This window comes from Myotis myotis, unplaced genomic scaffold (genome assembly GCF_014108235.1).
Source record: "Myotis myotis isolate mMyoMyo1 unplaced genomic scaffold, mMyoMyo1.p scaffold_m19_p_8, whole genome shotgun sequence".
In the NCBI taxonomy this organism is placed as follows: Eukaryota; Metazoa; Chordata; class Mammalia; order Chiroptera; family Vespertilionidae; genus Myotis; species Myotis myotis.
This window is the reverse complement of record NW_023416390.1, coordinates 89799303-89822425: the sequence shown is the minus strand read 5'-3', so window position 1 is coordinate 89822425 and position 23123 is coordinate 89799303. Positions and strand designations below refer to the sequence as shown.

At 39.7% G+C, this 23123-nt stretch overlaps 1 protein-coding gene across 1 annotated transcript in view; it reads left to right on the top strand.

Annotated features, from left to right (window-relative positions):
- The window catches only part of CNTNAP5 (contactin associated protein family member 5), an 876948-nt gene that overhangs the window by 312583 nt on the left and 541242 nt on the right, over positions 1–23123 (top strand). The window lies entirely within an intron of this gene.

The window sequence follows — 23123 nt, the reverse complement described above, 5'->3', positions numbered from 1 at the left end:
TTTTGTTTTTGTTTTGACCATAGCCATTATGAAAGGTGTGAAGTGATATCAATAGGGGCTTTTATTTGCATTTCTTTGATGATCAGAAATGTTGAACATATTTCCGTATACCTGTTGGCTACCTGTGTGTCTTCTTCATAAAATGTTTATTCAAGTCCTCTGCCCATTTTTTAAAATTCTTTATTGATTAAGCTATTACATATGTGTCCTTATCCCTCCCATTGTCCTCCCACTAGCCCGCTCTTGCCCTCACCCCCCCTTGGTGTCTGAGGCATACAAGTCCTTTGGTTGATCTCTCCCCCTTCCCTCCTCCCTCCCCTGCCTTACCTCTGAGGTTTGACAGTCTGATTGATGCTTCTCTGTCTCTGGATCTGTTTTTGTCCCTCAGTTTATGTTGTTCATTATATTCTGCAAATGGGTGAGGTCATATGATATTTATCTTTCTCTGACTGGCTTATTTCACTTAACATAATGCTCTCCAGGTCCATCCATGCTGTTGCAAATGGTAGGAGTGCCTTCTTTTTTACAGCAGGGTAGTATTCCATTGTGTAGATGTACAACCATTTTCTAATCCACTCATCTGCTTAGTCTGTTTCCAAATCTTAGCTATTGTAAATTGTGCTGCTATGAACATAGGGGTGCATATATCCTTTCTGATTGGTGTTTCTAGCTTCTTGGGATATATTCCTAGAAGTAGGGGATCACTGGCAGCCACACGGAGAGACCTCTGCCCATTTTTTAAATTGATTTATATGTTATTTGTTATAATAAATTGTGTACGTTCTTTACAAATTTTGGATGTTAACACCTTATGAAATGTATCATTTACAAATATCTTCTCCCACTTATTAGGTTTCCTTTTTATTGTGCTAATGGTTTTCTTTGCTGCGCAAAAGCTTTTTAGTTCAATGTAATCTCATTTGTTTATTTTTGCTTTCCTTGCCCTTGTCAGAGGAGACTGGTCCGAGAAAAAATTACTGGCTCATGTCAAGTAGCTTACTATGTTTTCCTCTAGGAATTTATGGTTTCAGGTCTTACATTCAAATCTTCAATACAATTTTAATATATTGTTGGACATGTTTTAAAATAGTGGTCCAGTTTCTTTTTATTGTATTTATTTATTTTATTTTACATGCAGCTGTTCAGGTTTTCTGAACACAATCTATAGAAGAGACTGTCTTTTACCCATTGTATAATCTATAAAGCCTCCTTTGTTTTAAATTAATTGACTATACATTCATGGGTTTATCTCTGGGCTCTCTATTCTGCTCCACTGGTCTGTGTCTGTTTCTGTGCCAGTTCCATACTGATTATTAGAACTTTGCAGCATAGTTTGAAATCAGGGAGTGTGATGCCTCCAGCTTTGTCTTCTTTCTCATGTTGACTTTGGCTACTTGTGGCACTTTGTGACTTTATACAAAATTTAGTATTCTTTGTTCAATCTCTCTGAAAACTGCCATTGGCATTTTTTTAACAGGGATTGCATTATGTATATTGCTTTGTGTAGTGTGGACATATTAATGATAGTAATGCTTCCATTTCATGAGCATGGTATATCTTTTTATTTATTTTTGTTATCTTCAATGTCTTTCATCTTTGTCTTATAAATTTTAATATGTCATTTTTTATTGATTTCAGAGAGAGGGAGGGAGAGGAAGAGATAGAAACATCAATGATGAGAGAGATTCATTGATCAGCTGCCCCCTGCATGCTCCACACTGGGGACCGGTCCACAACTCAGGCATGTGCCCTGACAGGAAACCAAACCTTGACCTCCTGGTTCCTGGGTCAACACTCACTCAAACACTGAGCCACATCAGCCAGGCAGGTACATGTTTTTTTATTCCCCATACCTTTAATCTTTTTCCTAATTACTTTTTTTTTTCTTTTCTGTATAACTTATATTTTCTAAAAGAAGTACATAATACTCTTAAAAGTGAAAAATAGGCATATATATATATATATTGCTATAATAACCAGAACAACCGTTTGCTATGATACCCACTGTGTATAGCCAGTGAACAGGCCTGTTCTGGGTTTGGGGCCGGCCGGCCAACTTCCTGCAGCCCCTCCCCTCACCCGGCCCCAACCCAGATCGACTCCCAACACCCCAATCAGGGCAGGGCCAGCCAGCTAACTGCCTGCAGCCCCTCCCCGCAGCTGTCTCCACCCCTGATGGGCCCCCACCACTCTGATTGGCCCACAGCCTCTCCCCTCATCCAGCTCCACCCCGAACAATCAGGAGTGGGGCTGGCTGGCCAACTTTCCATGGCCCTTCTTCTGGCCACTTGATCCCTGATCGGACCCCCCCACCCCAATCAGGGGTGGGGCCCACCAGCCAATCACCTGCAGCCCCTCCCCCCAGCTGGCCCAGCTGTACCCCACTCCTGCACAGATTTTTGCACTGGGCCTCTAGTATTTACATAATGTGTACTAAAATGGTTTAGATGATAAATTCTCCAGAGTCTTTTTGAAATATTTTTCTCTGATAAAAATGGGACACATAGGTGAATTTTTAAAATCTATTCTCATTTTCCCTATCACTTTTTGAAATAGGTGTACATTTTGACATAGGTAAAAACCTCATTTTAATTTTATACAAAAACACAATGAAAGACATATAAAAAGCTCCAGGCCCTCCTTCCCTACCTTAGCCTTTACATGTGCCCAGTTAGTGTGTGGGGAAGTACTGGCAGAAGGGAGCAGAGATGTTAATGTGATCGCGAACACCCTGTGGCAGCCTCTCACTGAGCCCCTGTCCATTTCACTGAGCCCTGCATCCGTCTCACTGGACCAGCTCTTCCTCACCCTGTGTGCTGCAAGAGCCACCATTTGTAGAAAACCGGGGTGAGTGGAGAGCCTCTTCTGTAGTCAGTTCACAGGTGGCTCCAGAGGTTCTGTCTCAGTCACCCTCATGGGAGTGACATGCTTTGGCTTCCACTTTCAAGAGTGAGCCCAAAGTTATGGAAGGCAAAATGCCTACATACATTTTTGAAGATTACAGCCATTTTTATTTTTCCAACTTAAATCTAAACACAGAAATGAGTCTTTGATGTCTTTATTTCACATTCACTGGATGTGATGAAAAGCTGCAGATGTTGAAGAGGCAGGAGTTTGTTTCCATGATTGGAAGGATTGTTTTGTGAGTTGTTAGCGTTTGTCATAACCAATATCAACAAGCCCAAGTGTAATTCAGAATAACACATCTGCAAATGAGCTGAAAGCGGCTAACTTCATGATTCTGTGGGTGTTTAGAGTGGGTGACTGACAATGCTTGTAGATGAAACTAATTCCTCCTTCTAAGTCTTGGCAGTATTGATAAGTATGTTATGATCAAATGAAAGAATCATGATCATCTCATTATTTGACCATTATCTTTAGTAAAATAATTATAAAAATATGATAAAATCAACTAATTCTTTAGAAGATGTAAAAACTAAAGATAATGTATTTCTATCATCAATACATGTAGACACTCAATAATTTTAGTATTTCTATTGAGAAATATGCCTTGAGAATTATTGATCAATAGAATCACAACCTTAAATATCATGGACAAGAAATAGTTAAATGCTACTGAGAGTCATTGTATGTGTCTACTCAATACTGTTGGTTTTCAGAATCTTATCACATTGTTTGATGTCTTATCATAAATTTGGCTGTTTGGCTTATTTTTATATAACTCACTCATTCCAAAACCCAGGCTGACATTGTTAGCCATTGTTTTTTAACCATTGTTTACTCTAACTTGGGGCATATCTTTCAGCTTCTCTACCATGGATGACTGCATTAGTTTAGAGAAAGGAAACTGTTATCCACTGGGCTTAAGGGAATAAAGAAAATAGCACTCTGGCTGGATAGCTCAGCCTTTACCTTGCTGTCAATTTTAATAACTTTCAGATTTCTAGGTCCAGCCTTTGATTTTACCTCATTACAAATACATTCTGTGCCTTCTCAGTCTAGCTCTCTTAGCTGTCTTCACCGCACTTCTTAGCAATAGATTCTATGTCAAGTAAACACATACTGCACTGTTAATAATTGACTACATTTGATTTTTCTGTACATATTCAAATACTCTTTAAAAATACTTGTGAGTATACCTACTTTATGCCAGTCAGTCTTGTCTAGGAGCTCAAGATAAGTCAGAAAACAATCAAAGAATGTGCCTTATAGTATGGTGGAGAAGACAGAAACATCTAATAAGTAAGTTTTGCTCATTATGGTTTGGTAAGTAATATAGAGGCACTATGGCTGTTCCTAATAACTCGTATTATTTGCCTATTGCTGTCTATTAATCAGGGCTTGTGTAACTGTAATTCCACTTTCAAACATTGCTTCCTTCGGTGGCTTCCTAGATATCTCATTCTTTGGGACTTCCTCTTGTGTAAGTGGTGCAGCCTTGTCAGAATTATCTGTGGGACTATTCTCTTTTCTCTAACTTGATCTTATTAATTCTCATGTTTCTAATTGTGTATCTCCAAGTACTTCCCTATCCTGAACTGTAGATGCATAGATTCACCCGCCATCCAAAGAGCTCCCTTGGATCAACTCAACATGCCCAAAATAAAATTACTTTGTCCCCAAACTTGCCAAGCCCCCAGCCTTTGAAATCGTAGTGGATAGGCCTCAATCATTCCAATAGCCCCTGCAACATTTCTTCCTCTCACACCTCATAAATACTTTTCACTCCTGCATTACCGCCTCTTGCTCTAAACTACTATCACCCTGCCCAAACACTATCCCTACTTCTCCCCCTTATCTTGTTGGAATCTCTCCTCAACACAGAAGGCAGAGGCATTCTTTTAAAGTTAAAATCAGTGTATTCCTCTCCTCTACTCAACCTGACATGGTGGGTCCCTATTGAGCTCAGAAAATACAAGATCCTTAGACAAGATCCCCAGTCATATGACACACTCACTCCCTGCACTCTGACCTCTTACTGTTCTTTTCTCGCCCACTCGTACTGCCTTACTCTTCTTGAAACACCAAGCTCTAGCTGTGCCCTATTTCTGGCTCTCTCCTCCCGTATCTCTATGGTTTACTCTCTACTCCTTTAACTCTTTGTTCAGATGTCACCCTTTCAATAAACACTTGTATGATGAACCACTTAAATGCTACAAACTGCCACACAGCTTTCACCTGTGCACTCCAGCTGTTCTGACTCAGCTAACCTTTTCTTGTCCATAGCACCCTTGTCTTTCTTTCATGCTACATCATTTACTTACTGTCTGTCCTTCTCATAGAATCCATGAGGGCATCGGTGTGGTTTTCAATTAGTGCATCGATACTCTGAGTGCTATGAAGACTATCTGGCACAGAGTAGGTGTTCAAGGAACCTTCAATGAATAAGCACATGAATGAAATACTATACTTAGTGATTATTTCTCAGGGAGGAAATACATTCCATAATGGTGGTTAATTTTCAGAGTTAGAATCCTTTACTTTTAAAAAATATATTCATTTTTGGGTGACGTTAATTAATAGAATTATATAGGTTTCAGGTGCATAAATCTGTGATATATTATCTACATACTGTATTATGTTCACCACCCAGAGTCAGATCTCCTTTCTTCACCATTTATCCCCCTTTACCCTCTTCTCTTTCCCCACCCCCTTTCTCTCTGGTAATCACCATACTGTTTTCTGTGTTTATGGGTTTGTTTTTTACTTAATCCCTTTACTTTTTTCACCCAGTCTCCCAAAACCATCCCCTCTAATACCTGTAAGTCTGTTTTCTGTATCTATAAGTCTGTTTCTATTTTCTTTTTGTTTTTTAGAATTCTTTAAGTCTTCTAGATTCAGACAGTGACTGCACTAGGAAGAATATCATAAAAAATAAATGAAGTACATGAGAAAAGAAATTAAATTAAAAAGATTATATAGTAGAACTTTAATTCTAAGAGTTGTAAGACACAGCTGCTTTCTTCCTAAGTCATTTCTCATTATCCTCCTTCCTACTCCCAGGGCATACAGCATGTTAGGCACACCATGTTTGCTGAACTAAACAAATGCTAGAAAAGCTATTAATTAATCACCAGCAATCATTGGCCACACAGTTGATATCACTCTAATTAGTGATTCTTGAATGGATTTTTTTTCAAAAATATATTATAAATCCTAATAAATTATTAATAAAACAGGAGAATTATTAATGAGGAATTTGTGGAAAAACTAATTTGGAAAATCCCCTGCCTACTTTGCTATGCTCAGAAATGCATTACTCGCATGAATATGTTAGAGTTTATAAATGTATTTCTTTGCCACAATAAGACAACTCATTTAGTAAAATTTAGCTGAGTATATTCCACATTTCTCACACATCATTGTGCTGCAGAATATAGGAAGCACCAGAAGGGATAGTCCCGAGTGGTTCCTTACAATAGTAATACCGAAGGGAAGCAGAAGAAAGGCTAGGCATTCAGTCCTAAAACTTGACTTTGAGGTCCAACTCTATTATTTCTTAATACAGTTTCCTTAAGGCAGTCCTTTCTACATTGTGAGGCTCACCTTATTCATTTATCACATGAGAATCATAATAAACTTCTTTACCAAATGGCTGTGAGGATTACTAGTGTACGTGTCAATTGATAGTCCTTCTATTCCTCTTTCTTCTCATCTTTCTCTTATTCTTTAAACAATTATGTCCTTTAGTCAAATATGACAAAATTAAAAATATAACAAATGCAATCATATTAAATTCTGTTATACTTGAAATTCCTAGGCCAATGGCCTCAGTCCATCCACAGGGAAAGTGATGCACATGAGTGTCCTCTATACCAGAGCCTGTGTTGTTGGGAAAAGGAAACCAACCATGAACAGAAGCTCTGTTCTAAAAATGAAGTTATTTTTTTTAGAAAGTACCAGAGGAACTTTCTCTAAAGAGAAGGAGCAGCCAGAGTTTTGCCCAATCTTACTCCCCCCACCCAAGGTGTTATTCTAAAAACAGGCCACAACAGCACACTCACCAGCCAGGTTTTCCTCTAGGACCACAAGGATGCACTCCAATTATAACAATAGAGGGGAGTGCATTTATTGTTAGTGATTAAATATTTTAGTTAGGGTAATTGATTTAAAACTATTTATTTTAAGATACGAATTGAGCAGAAACGCTAGAGTCAATTTCTGGGTTCTCTGTTCTATTCCCTTGATCTATATGCCTATTCTTGTGCCAGTAACAGGCTGTTTTGAGTACAGTGGTTTTGTAATATAACTTAATATCTGGTATTGTGATTCTTCCAACTCTTTCTCAAGATTGCTGAGACTATTGGGGGTCTTTTTTGGTTCCATATAAATTTTTGGAGTGTTTGTTCTAGATCTTTGAAATATGCTATTGGTATTTTAATGGGGATTGCACTGGATCAATAGACTGCTTTGGGTAGTGTAGGCATTTTAATGATGTTGATTCCACCAGTCCATGAACACAGTATCTTATTTCATTTGTTTATATCTCTTTTTTCAACATCCTGTACTTTTCTGAGAACATATCTTTTACCTCCTTGGTTAAGATTATCTCTAAGTATCTGAATTTTTTGTTGCAATGGTAAATGAAATTATTTTTTTTTAGATTCTCTTCCTGTGAGTTCATTACTGTTGTATAAAAATGCCATAGATTCCTTTGTGTTAATTTTGTGGCCTTTTATGTTGCCAAATTCATTTATTAAATCCAGTAGTTTTGGGGGGAATTCTTTAGGGTTTTCTATGTATAAAATAATTCCATCTACAAATAATGACATTTTTACTTCCTCCTTTCCAATTTGGATGCCTTTTATTTCTTCTTGTCTGATCACTGTGACTAGGACTTCCCAAACTATGTTGAATAAGAGTGGTGAAAGCAGACATCCCTGTCTTTTTCCTATTCATAGAGGAAATAGTTTTAGTTTTTGCCCATTGAGTATGATGTTGGCTGTAGGTTGGTCATGTATGGCCTCTATTATGTTGAGGTATGATCCCTCTATTCCCACTTCGCTGAAAGTTTTTATCAAAAGGGTGCTGGCCCTTGGGACAGTATGGATGGAACTGGAAAATATTATGGTAAGTGAAATAAGCCAATCTGAGTGGAATCTAATGAACAAAATGAATTAACAAAATAAAAATCCCAGCAAACAAAAGCCCTGGTCTAGATAGCTTTCTAGAGGGGTTTTACCAAACAATCCAAGAAGAACTAACACCTATGCTCCTCAAACTATTCTAAAAAATCCAAGAGGAACAAACACTCCCAAGCTCTTTTACAAGGTTAGCATTATTAAGACCTGAAACACAGAGGCTTGGAACAGACAGACCTACCTCAGGGGGACGAGAATGGCAATAGGGTGGTGAAGACCTGGGTGAGTGGGTAGGGGCTGGGAGGAGGGGGTAAAGGAAGGTAAATGGGAGAAATCTGTAATATTTTATAATCTGTAATATATATATATCAGAGGTCCGGTGCACAAAAATCATGCACATGTCGGGTCTCTTGGCCTGGCTGGTAATCAGAGCCAATGGGGTCTTCCTTTCCCAGGCTGCTGGCTATTGGCTGGGGCCTTCCTCCCACATCATAGTGAGTGGTCAAACTCCTAGTCAGTTGAACTCCCAAGGGGACAATTTGCATATTAGCCTTTTATTATATAGGATGAGAATAGGTGTGTTAGACTTTGTCAAATGCTTTTTGTGCATCAGTTGATGGGATTTTTGTCTTCCAATTTATTTATGTGATATATCACATTTATTGATTTGAAAATATAGTATCAGCCTTGCATCGCTGGAATAAATCCCACTTGGTCATGGTGTATGATCTTTTTAATATATTGTTGAATTTGATTTGCTAATATTTTGTTGAGGGTTTTAGCATCTATGTTCTTCAGATATATTGGCCTGTACTTCTCTTTCTTTGTAGTGTCTTTATTTGGTTTTAGAATTAGGATAATGCTAACCTTGTAAAAGAACTTGGAAGTGTTTGTTCCTCTTGGATTTTTTAGAATAGTTTGAGGAGCATAGGTGTTAGTTCTTCTTGGAATGTTTGCTAAAACCCCTCTAGAAAGCTATCTAGACCAGGGCTTTTGTTTGCTGGAATTTTTATTATTATTATTATTATTATTATTATTACTTCAATTGGCCTATTCAAGTTTTCTAATTCTTCCTGATTGAGTTTTGGAAGATTGCATTTTTTCTAGGAATATGTCTTTTTCATCCAGCTTGTCCAGCTTGTTGGCATATAGTTGTTCACAGTATTTTTTCAGGATCCTTTTTGGAATCAGTTGTACTTTCCCACTTTCATTTCTGATTTTGTTTATTTGGGTCCTCTCTCTTTGTTTCTTGATGAGTCTGGCTAAAGTTCATCAATTTTGTTTATCTTCAAAGAACCAGCTCATAATTTTATTGATCTTTTCCATTGTTTTTGTTTTGTTTTTTTTTGTATTGTTGTTGTTGTTTGTTTATTTGTTTTTAGTCTCTAGGTCCTTTATTTCCACTCTGATATTTATTATGTCATTCTTTGTATTTACTTTGGGTTTTTCTTCTTGTTCTCTTTCTAATTCTTTAAGTTGTAGTGTTAGATAGTTTATTTGAAGTGTTTTTTGTTTTTTGTTTTTTATAGGTAACCCTGTAATGCTGTGTAGTTCCCTCTCAGGACTGCTTTCCCTGTGTCTCATAGATTTTGGGTGATTGTGTGTTCATTTTCATTTTTTCCAGGATTTTTTTTTTTATTTCTTCTTTCATCTGTTTGATAACTCACTCATTGTTTAATAACCTGCAATTTAGCCTCCATGAGTTTGAATGTTTTTGAGTGTTTTTATTTTAGTTGATTTCTAATTTCATGGCATTGTGATCAAGAAGATGCTTAATATGATTTCAATATTCCTGAACTTGTAGAAACTTAGTTGGTGTCCTAAGGTGTGCTCTATTTTTGAAAATGTCCCATGTGCACTTGAGAAGAATGTATATTCTTTAGCTTTGGGGTGAAATGTTCTATAAATGTCAATTCCATCTGATCTAGTGTATCCTTTAGCATTTCTGTTTCCTGTTGATTTTTTGTCTAGAAGATCTATCCAGTGATGTCACTAAGGTGTTAAAGTTCCATACTATGATTTTATTTTTGTCCATACTATGATTTTATTGCTGTCAATCTATCCCTTAAAATCCTCCAGAATTTTGTTTGTTTGTTTTTATATTTGGATGCTTCTGTATTGAGTGTATATATCTTCATCAGAGTCATATCCTCTTATTGTATTTATCCCTTTAATAGTTGACAAAGGATGCAAGAGCATACAGTGAAGTATGCCAGTCTCTTCAATAAATGGTGTAGAGAAAATTGAAGAGGTACATGCAAAATAAATGAAACTAGACTCAAAATAGATAAAAGACTTAAATGTAAATCATGAAACCATAAAAATCTTAGAAGAGAGCAGAGGTAGCAAAATCTGAGACATCTCTTGTAGCAATATGTTTACCAATACATCTCCTAGGTCAAGGGAAATTAAGGAGAAAATAACAAATGAGACTAGATTAAAATAAAATTTTCTTCCCAGCAAAAGAAACCATCAACAAAATGAAAAGAGAGCACAATGCATGGGAGAGCCTATTTGCTAATGACACATCGGATAAGGGGTTAATTTACAAAATATATAAAGAACTCATACAACTTAACAAAAGTAAGACAAACAATCCAATGGAAAAAAAAACAAACAAACAAACAAACAAAAAAAACCAGCAAAGGACCAAAATAGACACTGCTCCAAAGTGGACATACAGAAAGCCAAGAGATGCGAAAATGCTCAATGTCCCTAATCATCCGAGAGATGCAAATTAAAGTGACAACGAGGTACCACCTCACACCTGTCAGAATGGCTACCATCAACAAATCAACAAATAACAAGTGTTGGCAAGGATGTGGAGACAAGGGAACCCTAGTGCACTGCTGGGCTAAATGTAGCTTGGTGCAGCCACTGTGGAAAACAGTATGGAGTTTCCTCAAATAATTAAAAATGGAACTCCCATTTGACCCAATGATCCCACTTCTAGGAATATATCCTGAGAAACAACAAACACCAATCAGATAGGATATATGTACCCTATATTCATAGCAGCGTTATTTACAATAGCTAAGATTTGGAAACAGCCCAAGTGTCCATCAGTAAATGAGTGGGTAAACAAAGCTGTGATACATTTACACAATGGAAAACTAAGAGGCTGTAAAAAAGAAAGAACTCTTACCATTTGCAACAGCATGGATGGACCTGGAGAGTATTATGCTAAGGGAAATAAGACAGAGAAAGATAAGTATCACGTGATCTCACTCATACATGAATTGTAATGGAAAAAAACAACTGATGAACAAAATAGATTCAGAGACATAAAAGCATGTAACAGACTGACAAATTTCAGAGGAAAAGGGGGTTAGGAGGTGGGGTGGAGAGATTAACAGGGGAACGTATATGCATATGTGAATAACCCATGGACACAGACAGTAGTGTGGTGAAGGCCTGTGAGGGGCTGGTGCTTGGTGGAAAAGAATCAAAGGGTACATCTCTAATACTTTTTACAATAAAGATAAATTACAATAAATAAAATAAAGTTATTTATTTTCTAAGCACATTAGGACACTTTCTAATCCTCTGTGTTATAAACTTGCAAAGTAGGTAACATTGCCCCGATTTCTAAATGCAGAAAGTGAGGCTCAAAGAGGACTAGTGAATTGACTCAGGTCACAGAGCTGGTCAGTGGCTGAGCCAGGACTGGAGCCTTCACCAGTCTTCTCAGGCTTTTTAAATCCTTAATTCTAGACAATGGCAAACATGACATGAAACTTCTTAAAATTTATTATCTCCCACTATAACCAACAGGCAGCCCAGAGCAAAACTGAGGAGCAGCTAGGATAAAACAAAATATGATGCAGGAAGCTCTGTGCCTGTGGAGAAGAGAGATTCCTCTTGATATCACTATATTAAAAAGCAGACATTGTATTCTCAAGATGTCTCTTGCATTGCCAAGAGGCTGCATACATCTTTCCCTATATCAATCAATAATAAGGGAATAGAGTGCCTTTGGTGTTTGATTCTCACAGTGATTTATTCTGAACCTATCACAGTGCTGGCAGAGGGGATCAGTGATATGCAGTGTGATCATTGCTGTACCTGGTGCATATACACAGCAGAGAACTATACAGAGGTTATTTTTGGGATTGCAGGAAAGGAGGCACAGGGACTATTTAAAAGCAATGATTGGGGGCTCATTAGGTTTCTTTTTTGCCAGACAGAACACAACCATCTTGAGGCATGGGATATTTTACTTCCTGTTTTGGCTTTCGTTAACCCCTGTGTTCTCAGAACCTAGTGAGTGCATGGCACGTGATAGGCTTTTAATAAATGCCTGATGACGAATGGGCCAATGATTGTCATCAGCAAGGGAATGCATATACCTGGTAGCGGGAACCAGTGCTCCCAGTTAGATAGGAGCCCTGGGCGCTGCACACGGTCTGTGTGGCAGACTCTGGCACAAAGATTGGAGGCAGAAGGACTATTGGGAGGTGCTCTGGAAGTCAGCAACAGCTGAGGGGAAGAGAAGGTAGCACAGCAAGGCAGAGGGAGGAACTGGGGCGATGACAAAATGGTAACCAAAACCTCGGCCAGTCTCATGCGGACCTCCAGAGCAAGAGAGCTCCTTGGAGTTGTCCAAACTGTGAAGAGAGGCTCAGTCTTGTCCAAACTCCCCCACAGAGGAAGCAGTCTTAGGTCACAGGTCCTGGGGGAAGACATAACCTTGGGCAGGAAAGTTCTCTTCTACTAGGAGAATGTCCAGAGAGAGACTTGGCTGAAGACTGTCAGCAGTCAATATCCCATCAGCTGAGCCAACGAGAGTCTCAGTCATGAGGGGAGGCCTGGGACTGGGGCTGCATGTTTCCCACACAGGTGAGCATCATAACCAAGTTAATGGCATATTAAGGTACAGGCCTGATGCCCATTCAGAGGGAAGGAAAAAGTAGTTGGAAGGTCAGAATGGCCCTTCAGGATAACTGTTAGTTTCAGTGCCCTAGTCTAACTTCAGAGACAGAGGAACATGAACTTTAACTCGTGAAAGCAAAGAGGAACAAGAGACATCTTTATGCGGAGGACTAGAGGCCTGGCTTCTGATTCCAGTTGGACCCCCAGGAGTGAAGCTATGCACACTGCACACACCCGTGCCTTCCTTTCACATCTGAGCTGTATGTTGGCAAACATTGATTGCTAAGGGCCTTGGGTGTTAGCTGTACTCCATCAGAAACACAGAAACTCACCCAGGGAGGCACCTTGGAGCTTCCCACAAGCTCATTTCTCCTCCCTCTCTTCTCCCTGCTGCTATGGAAAATTATAAAATTCACAAAACCTTCTAAAATGCTCACTCTTTCATTATAGCCTTTTAATGACCTTCAGTCAAAGAACAATTAGGGAAAGAAATCAATTCCTGAAAGGGGACGAGCAGACAATTTCTGGGAGCACGCCTGTGGGGCACTGGGAATGTGAGAGGACCTGTTCTTTCCCTCAGGTATGTCACGTGCCTGGGGCAGGCTCAGGGGGCCCAGGCTCTACACTGCATGCTTTTCAAGTGTGCTATTATTCTGTTACATGGAAGAATAGCTGATTATTTTTTTCATATAAAACTATTGTAAACACTGGCTTTTAAAGATCTTGCTGCAGATTTTAGCACATAGCAAGTGTTCAACAAGTGGAATGTATACATCTTTCACATATATGTTTTAAAACCTCAGTGGGCAAATGTAAGGAGGTCCTAGTTACACCCATCATGATTATACTATCTGCACGTCAAAATGAAACAGGCAGTTCCCTCCACTTAGTTAACCGTGGCCGGCAAACTGCGGCTCGTGAGCCACATGCAGCTTTTTGGCCCCTTGAGTGTGGCTCTTCCTAAGCCCTAGGAGTACCCTAATTAAGTTAATAACAATGTAACTACCTATATAGTTTAAGTTTAAAAAATTTGGCTCTCAAATGAAATTTCAATCGTTGTACTGTTGATATTTGGCTCTGTTGACTAATGAGTTTGCCGACCACTGGCTTAGTAGAAAGAGCACACATACAAGCCAGAGCCCTCTTGGTTCAGTTTCACTAGTTACCTGCTGTGTGGTCATAGGCGTGGGTCAGCTCAGCTTCAGTTTTCTCTAATACAAAGTGGCCATAACAGTACTTACCTTGCAAGGTTGTTGGGTAAAAATAGAGAACATGCAATGACCCTGAGAAGATGTTTAAATAATCAGTACTCACAAAAATTAAAGCAACTTGGTGTATAGCATTTAACAATCCTGGAAAGGCCAAAATAAAAAATAATAATAATAATAATAATAATAATAAAAATAAGGAAAATGTATATAAATAATTGAGGAAAAATGGGTTCACACAATTCTCTAGTGGGAAAATACTCCAACTCCACAAGGAAATACAGTGTAACACTAAAGCTAGGTATGTGAATGGCATGCTTTGTAGAGGCCACATATAGGCCCTGAAGTAGACATTCTGGTCTGTGGAAAGCTGGGGCAGTTGAGCATTAACAAGAGAGAAGGTTGCAATGGCTGAAGGAAAGTAAATGAGCCGTGGCGAGTCATGTGGAGCCCGGAGAGAGGCAGTCTGTGCGCGGGAAGCTTGCTTCCAGGATCTCTCTACCAAGGACTGCCAGACTCTCCCGGATCACAGCGCTGACACAAAGGACTGACCACTGACCGAAGAAATCTGGACACCAACTCTTGAGAAGTAGAAGTGCTTGAAAGAAGACTGAACTCAGAGATTTGGGACATTTCTATTTCCTACTTACCACTCCAACTCAAAGGAGATGGGGTTGGGGAAATACAGTTGAATACAAACTGCTGACTCTGGACTTGATATTTGATAATGTGATTTGATTTTTCTAATCATGGTTTAGAAGATGTCCATATCACTGGCCTTTGGCTGGGAATTGATATGGAAAAAAATCCCATATGATATGGGAAAATTTATCTACTCTGACATCTGAAATCTTATCAGAAATTTTCTATCTATCAAAGTATGTAACAGGCGTTGCAAAATCAAGTGGAAATAATTGTTATATCCAATAAAGAGGCTTTTCCAAAAGTGTCCTCTTGCAAGCATTACTGCCATAAGTTCAAAGAGCCAATATGCAACGTGGAAGTTCCATGATAGAGCAAGTTTGGGAAATGCTAGTTTAAATATGTCAAATGGGACTTTTATTTTAATAACAGTACTTCTCTTAGAATTTGGAAATATACATTATGAATCCCCTCTGACAGATATAGCACTTGGATTTCATAAACTTGTGGGACTCATGGAACTCAAATAACTTTTCAGAAACATCCCAGTGATTGATAAGAATAAAGTGAAGTAACATCAAATGTAGGGGAAAATATGGAAGGCTGTAGGGGGGTGATTTATCTGATCTTAACTTATTGTATACAAATACTCCAGCTATGAATAATGAAGAAATAGATGAGGTGAATCTACAGCAGCCTCAGTTTCAAGGATGAATTTAAAAGTACAGAGACTGTAGCCCTTGGGGATGGGGGCATGCATCTTAAGTTTTCAAATTACACTGCAAAGGGAGACTTGTATTTTATTGTTGGAGAGATATAATTATTTTCCTACTTAAGAGACCTAGGATATAGATTGCCTGGTAATGTCTCACAATGCAGTAAATCAATCACATGAGGAAGTTGGACCTATGGGTGGTCTGAGGACAGTCGTACAGAACTTGAATTCCTGACCATATCACAGAAGTACTCAGTCAACCCTAAACTTTCCCAACTTCTGCACTTGCTAATGGATGAAATATTAAGTTCTCTTTTATTTAAACCAATTTGAATCAGGGCTTGTGTTATTGCCGATAAAATGGTGTTGCCTGACATTTCCACAAATAATTAATAATATGATATCAATCGACACAAAATGGAAGAGTAACTACTAGTATGTCCAAAAGAAGTATATACTTTTTAAAAATAAGGTAGATGGGGTCAACTATGCATGTGAGCATAATATGCTACTGTCAAGAGTTTTTTAAACCTCTGTGTTGAGTGTTTCCTTCCCACGTCCCGCATGGTTCAGGGTTCAGGAACTGGAAGCAGAGCCGCACACAAATGAAAGAGAAGAGACAAGAGATAATTTGGGAATATTGGGGGGCCAAGCGGGCAAGTCCAACTCAAGGGGAAGGACTCCCCCCCCCTCCCTCAGGCCTCACCAAGCTTTTATTGATCTGGGATACACCCATAGCATAGCCCTTAGGCAGGTGACCCCTGGCAAGAGGCAGACTAGCCTATCAGCAAGGATTTACATAATAATAAATGGGGAAGTTGCTTCAGCTACCACTGTCTGGACAGAGGTGGCACCTAGCTCCACCTTTGCTAGGGCTTCAAAGGAACCCAGCCTTGGGGGGGGGGGGGGTTCTCTGTCTACGCTTATCAGATAGTGAAAACAATAGGTGGTCTTCCACACCTCTGGCTTAAGCACATTTGAGAAATGTGCAAAAAACAAAGGCACCAGAAATTATACTGTTACTCAAATTAGGTCCAAGGATGTGGCAGTCCAGAGGCAGGTAACAGAAGAGTCACAAGGGAAAGGTATCCCTGTGTGGGAGGAGCATCCCTGCCCTTGACCTTAACTCAGAGCCCAGCCTAAAGAGGAACGTCTCATAGATTTGATTTGCCTCACAGGCAACACTGACTCTTAGAAGACATAAGAAGAGATCCATTACTTCTTATCCACAAAGATATGCTGCTTTACAAATTAGAAGCCATAGGAGACACATGAATACATTGAATCCCATGCATGTAAAGGACAATAAACCCTCATTCAATGGTAAACACAATTATTCTCAGAAAGGAGAATCATAAAATAAGTATGTCAAAAAAATTGGGAGAAAGTCCAACCTAAAATTGCGATTAAAAAAAAAAAAATGATTAGCAATGACCATGACAAATAAATTGACAAGAAATAACTAAAAGGTTTGAAATGGCTACATGAGGAGTTCACTGATAAATTTAGATTTCAGCTAAATGTCCACAAATTATGTTAAGACATGTTATTAAGCATACGTACAAAAGCATGGTAGAATTATAAAGCCCAAAATAATTGAGGCTTTCAAAAAAGAAAAAAAAAATTAACTATATTAAATACATTTTCAGTTATGTTAGAAGCAATGTGGTTTATTTCTAAGGATCTCTCTTAAAAGGGTAATTATAAATGTGGAAAAAGATTTATGTACAAAAGTTTTTATTACAGTGTTACAATGGTACAATATTGAAAGGACTCTAAAGACCTAATGATAGCGATTTAATTAATTCTAATGGACACATAAAATTATCAGCTAATCTATTTCTTCTACTACTAAAATTATAATTATGAAATTAGCACATATGTTCCTTTTTAGGCTGAGACTCCAACAGTGAAATTACTTGCACTGTGCTGTGTTAAGTAAGAATAGGGGGATATATTAATATGTGTATTCCGTAATCTAACTTTTGTGTGTGTTTGTATACATGTTTGTATGTGTGCACAGGAGGTACAATGTATATCTTTAATTGTGACATTGTGGAATTTTTTATTGTACAGTGACTTTATATTAAAGGAATGTGGTATTTTTAAGTAAAGATAAGTTCTTAAACTTTAAGTAAACATTAAAATCACACATATTTAGAAATAACTATATTAAGAAAAATAATCACGTGTAAGGAGTGCAAATATATTCTGATAGCAACCAACAGACAGTTCTGTAGTTTTTTTTGTTTGTTTTTTTGTTTGTTTGTTTGTTTTTTGTTTTTGTTTTTGTTATTTAATATATACTAGTGGCCCTGGTGCATGAAATTCATGCACATTTAAAGGGGATTAATTAGACAAAATATTTTAATGTTGCTATTTGCCCTTTCTCTATAATAGAAGTGTCAGAGATGAGAGAAAATTAGTAAAATGTATATGAAAATCTCCCTCCTGTCAGAGTCTGGGGCATGCCGTGGGACCCAGAGTCAAGTCTCCACCCACCCACATGTACCTCAAAATCTCATGAGATCCAGACCCAGTCACCCCCCAACCATCGCATTGGGCTAGATCCAGACCCGGCTGGTCCCACCCTTGTCAAGCCCTGCTGGACAGGGGGGTGCAGCCTCAGGTCCCCTGACTCGGTGCCTGGGCTAGGGGGTGCATCCTGAGGTCCCCCAGCCTGGGCTGGGGTGGGGTCATGCCTTGAGGTCCTCCGTCAAGCCTTGCCGGGTGGGGGATGTGGCCTGAGATCCCCTGTCCAGCCCCGTTGGGTGGGGGGCATGACCTGAGGTCCCCCATCAAGCCCCGCTGGGTGGAGGGGCGCAACTTGAGGTCCCCTATCAAGCCCCACCAGGTGGGGGGTGCAGCCTCAGGTCCCCTGTCCTGGCGCTGGGATGGGGGCACAGCCTCAGCTCCCCTGTCAAGCCCACTGGGAGGAGGGCACGGCCTCAAATCCCCCTCAAGCCCTACTGGGCAGAGGTGCATGGCCTGAGGTCCCTTGGCCCAGGGTGAGGGGAGCAGTCTGAGGTCCCCCGGCCCAGCACTGCAGCAGGGGGGCACACCTTGAGGTTCCCCATTAAGCCCTGCCAGATAGGGATACAGCCTCAGGTCCCCCGTCCCGGCACTGGGATGGGGGATGTGGCCTCAGGTCCACTGGTCCAGCACCGGGGTGGGGGGCATGGCTTGAGGTCCCCCTGCTTGGCACCGTGGCAGAGGGTGCAGCCACAGGTCCCCTGGCCCGGCACCAGGACAGAGGGTGCAGCCACAGGTCCCCTGGCCCAGTGCTGGGGTGGGGGCATGGCCTGACGTCCCCCGTCAAGCCCCATGGGGGCAGGGGGAAGTGTAGCCTCAGGTCCCTGCTGATTGCACGTTAAGGTTCATTACAGGAACTCGGCCACCACTGTGTGTGCAGCCATCTTGTGTTATGGAAACCCTGCCTCCACTGTGGGTGCCGCCATCTTTGTGGCAGAGTGATGGTCGATTTGCATATTCTCTCTTTATTATATAGGATACTTTTCTTCAGATTAGAAGGAACTGAACCAACACAGTCAGTAGGGACTTGAACTCCCGGTAGTGAAGGGACCATAGGAGAGGTTCTGCTGGTTCTGCATGTGTCCCTGTCCCTGGGTCCTGCTCTCCAGGCTTGCTACGTGCCTGGTACTGAGTGCACTTGCAGAAAGACTCAGCACTATTCCTTTCAGGAGGCATGAAGAGCAGATGTGCTGGATTGCTGGGAATGGTCCCAATTGCCCCAATGTTTAGGAAAGTAAAGATAATAGAGTCCACAAAATATGCGCTAGTGAATGAAATATTTATCTTTGGAAAAATAGAATGACTTTGTTAAGAAATAATATGTGAGTGCCTGGCAAGTGCAATGTTGATCAGTGAAAACTGGTAAGAGGTCACCAAGAGTCAGTCAGACTTACCCCGACAGGATTGAGCACACCTGGGTGCAAGAGCTTTGTTTCTAGACACCACCTTCCAATAGACATACCGAAGGATACTTGGAAAAGGGAATAATGCCAAAGCTGGGTCTGTGAGGATATAAGATGGCCTGGGGCAACCAAAAAGGAAGTATTAGAGAATGGATGGGGCCAGTTATGGGAACACAGGAAGCAACCTAAAAGAGCTCCCAAAGCTGGAACAATTTGAGGAAAAAAAAAACAGCAGCACAAAAGCATGGTCTTTTCAGATAATAACCCACAGATTAAACTGACATACTCATATAAATCAATAATTGAATCAATAAATAAGAAGTGAGAAAGGGACAGATATTTTCTTAAATAAATTTTTAATTAGCAAAAGTAGAATGAGTAAGAAAAATACAATATCACAGAGAGTGTCACAATAAGAAGAAAATAAGAATCATCCATGGATGCTAAAATTAGTGGGTAAAAGTTTGAGAGGCAGAATATCTGTATAGTCTCAAAATTTCTCTCCAAAGACAGTAATTAATTACAAAGGGAAAATAGTGATTTTATAATAAAGAACTATACATACTCTACCATAACTGAGTGTTCAAGTTCCCATCACCACTACTAGAGCATATCAACATCACCATCCCCCAATCTGATGCACTGTCAAGGACAGGTACAATGTCACCTCTGTGGCATTCTTGCCCCAAATACAAAGCCTAATACCATAATTAAAAACCATCAATGAGGCCAAAATTGATGGAAATTCTAAAAAATAACTGACCAGTAAGTACCCTGCAAGTCTGAGAGTCATGAAACCCAAGACAAGACAGAGCTACTGTCACAGGTTAGAAGAAACGAAAGAGGCAGGACCACTAAGTACCATGTGGGATCCTGGGACAGGCAGCAGCGCAGGAAATGATAAAATGCAAGGGAAAACTGCAGAAACGTGAATGGGTTTGCCCTAATACAACCCCCTGGCTTTGGTGATTGTGCGTTGCTATGATTATGCCGAGTTGTTCACAGCAGAGGAGTCAAGCTGAGTCATATAAACAGGTACTCTCTGAGTTATTTTTGCAATTCTATGTAAGTCTAAAATTATTTCAAAATAAGAAGTTTAGGGAAAAAAAAAACACAGGTCAATCCAGATTAACATGTTCTTATATGTCTACATATATGAAATAAAGAAATGCACTACATAATATTGATGAATTAATACTGTTGACCACAAAGTACTGCAAATGCTGCAGCGGTTCTAAACCTGTGAGTTGCGACCCCTTTGGCGGTCAAACGACCCTTTCACAGGGGTCTCCTAAGACCATCCTGCTTATCAGATATTTATATTACGATTCATAACAGTAGCAACATGACAGTTATGAAATAGCAACGAAAATAATTTTATGGTTGGGTTGCAACATGAGGAACTGTATTTAAAGGGCCAGAAGTTTGAGAACTACTGGGTTAGCACATCATCCTGAAGAGTGTCCTCAAGAAGGAACCACAGGGCATTTCAGAATTTGGCCTGCTGCTCTGTTGTGTAATCAGGTTGGCATGAATATCAAGCCTGTAAGATATTCCTAAGATACAAAATTGGAAAGACAGAAGAATATAGTAGATAATAAAATATGGGTCCCGCAATTAAGTGAAAGAATTGGGTTGAAAAATGATTTTAAGAGGAATAGGGGAGGAATATTGCCCTTACTTTCAAAATAACCATCCAGACCAATATAGAAATGGGAACATGGTGCCTATCATGAACTCAGGTGAAACAGGTTGAGTGACAGCTGCCATTCATTTAATAAAATTGATCACTTGGATAAAAAAAAATCTATAATGAAGAATACAAAGGGTTTTTTTATTGTTTAAAGTATTACATATGTCTCCTTTTCCCCCCATCCATACTTCCCCAGCCACTCCCATCCCCCAGAACAAGCCCCCACCACCCCAGTGTCTGTGTCCATTGGTTATGCTAACATTTATGCATATAATTCCTTTGGTACATCTCTTAACCCCCGCCCTGACCCTCCCCTTCCTTCCCTTTGAGGTTTGAAGGTCTGTTCGGTGTTTCTCTGGCTCTGGCTCTATTTTTATTCATCAGTTTATGTTGATCATTACATCCCACAAATGAATGATATCATGTGATATTTATCTTCCTCTGACTGGCTTATTTTGCTTAGCGTAATGTTCTCCAGGTCCATCTATGCTGTCGCAAATGGTAAAAGTTTGTTCTTTTTTATAGCAGGGTAGAAGTGTAGAGATGCCACAGTTTCCTAATCCACTCATCTGCTGATGGGCACTTAGGCTGATTCCAAATCTTAGCTATTATAAGTTGTTCTGCTATGAACATAGGGGTGCATATGTCCTTTCTCATTGGTGTTTCTATTTTCTTGAGATATGGTCCTAGACATGGGATTACTGGGTCAAATGGGAGTTCCATTTCTTTTATTTTCTTTTAACTTTTTGAGGAAAGTCCATACTGTTTTCCACAGTGACTGCACAAAGTGTTTTAAATATTATCTCTAAATGCAGAGGTGGGAACAATCATATAAAGTAAGGGGAAATAAACGCTGGCTCAGAATCAGGAAACCTCTTGCAATGGCTATTTATGAATCAATAAACACATTTAGGAATCCCAGGTAAGGGGAAGTGCTGAAGAGAAGGGGTCACGTTGGAGCTGATGGGGCCATGGTTCTCTGTATTGGGATGAATGACGTTCATATCCCTCAAAATCTGTCTAAACCGAAGTGCCAAAGCGCCAGGGTGCTGGCCCTGGCCCTGGTGGCTCAGTTGTTTGGAGCGAGCATCTGCCCCTACAACACAAGATGGTGGGCTCAATTCCTGGTCAGTGTGCTTGCAGGAGACAGCCCACCCATGTTTCTCTCTCACATTGAAGTCACTCGTCACTCTCTCTCTCTCTTCCTCTTCTCTCTCTCTCTCTCTTTCCTTTGCTTTCTCTAAATATTAAATAATAAAATAAATAAAATGCCAGGATGCTGTAACATTAGAATATGCACATGAGTTGTGTGTGTATTGTATGTGTGTGTGTTTGTATGTGTAATTCAAAGTTGAATGTCCAATCAATATTATTATAAAGTTTGGCATTGGAGGGTGGCATTTTGTATGTGCATAAATGAGCATGCCATTTCATGTTAATATCCACTTTCTCCTATTTTTAAGAAGATCTATACTTCAGTGTGAGCTCCACAAGGGGTCCAGATATCAGAACTTTTTTTCCTTTTAAGCTTAAGAAAGGAAGGAGGGATTAGAATTAGAATTCTTCTATGAATAAGGCTCCAGAGCTCCAGTGAAATGCAAGGAAGGCACTACTTCAACTCATTTCCTGTATGTAAATGGAACGATGGAAACCTGAAAACAGTTTTCTCCTGAGGTGTGTGGATGTGAGGCTGTGTCTTGTATTTGAATCAAAGTAAGATTCAGATCTTATAGCACTGAAGTAGGAACAGCAGGGAAGGAAAGTAAAGAAGCTTGGGAAAGTCTTTGCTAATAGCCTCAGAGGCAGTTACTACCAGCTTTTAATACCAATGCAGCAGGTGAAACTCAGGCTCACCCACTAGCTAACTAAGGACGTGGTTATTTACAGAATGAAGTCATTCTTCCACTATAAACAGTTCTTGCTTTAGCAGAAGAATTTATTCTCCTAAAAAGAGTCTGTCTGTTCCCAAGTATTTAAAATATTAGCATATAAGTCACTTTTGCTTGAGAAAGGGAA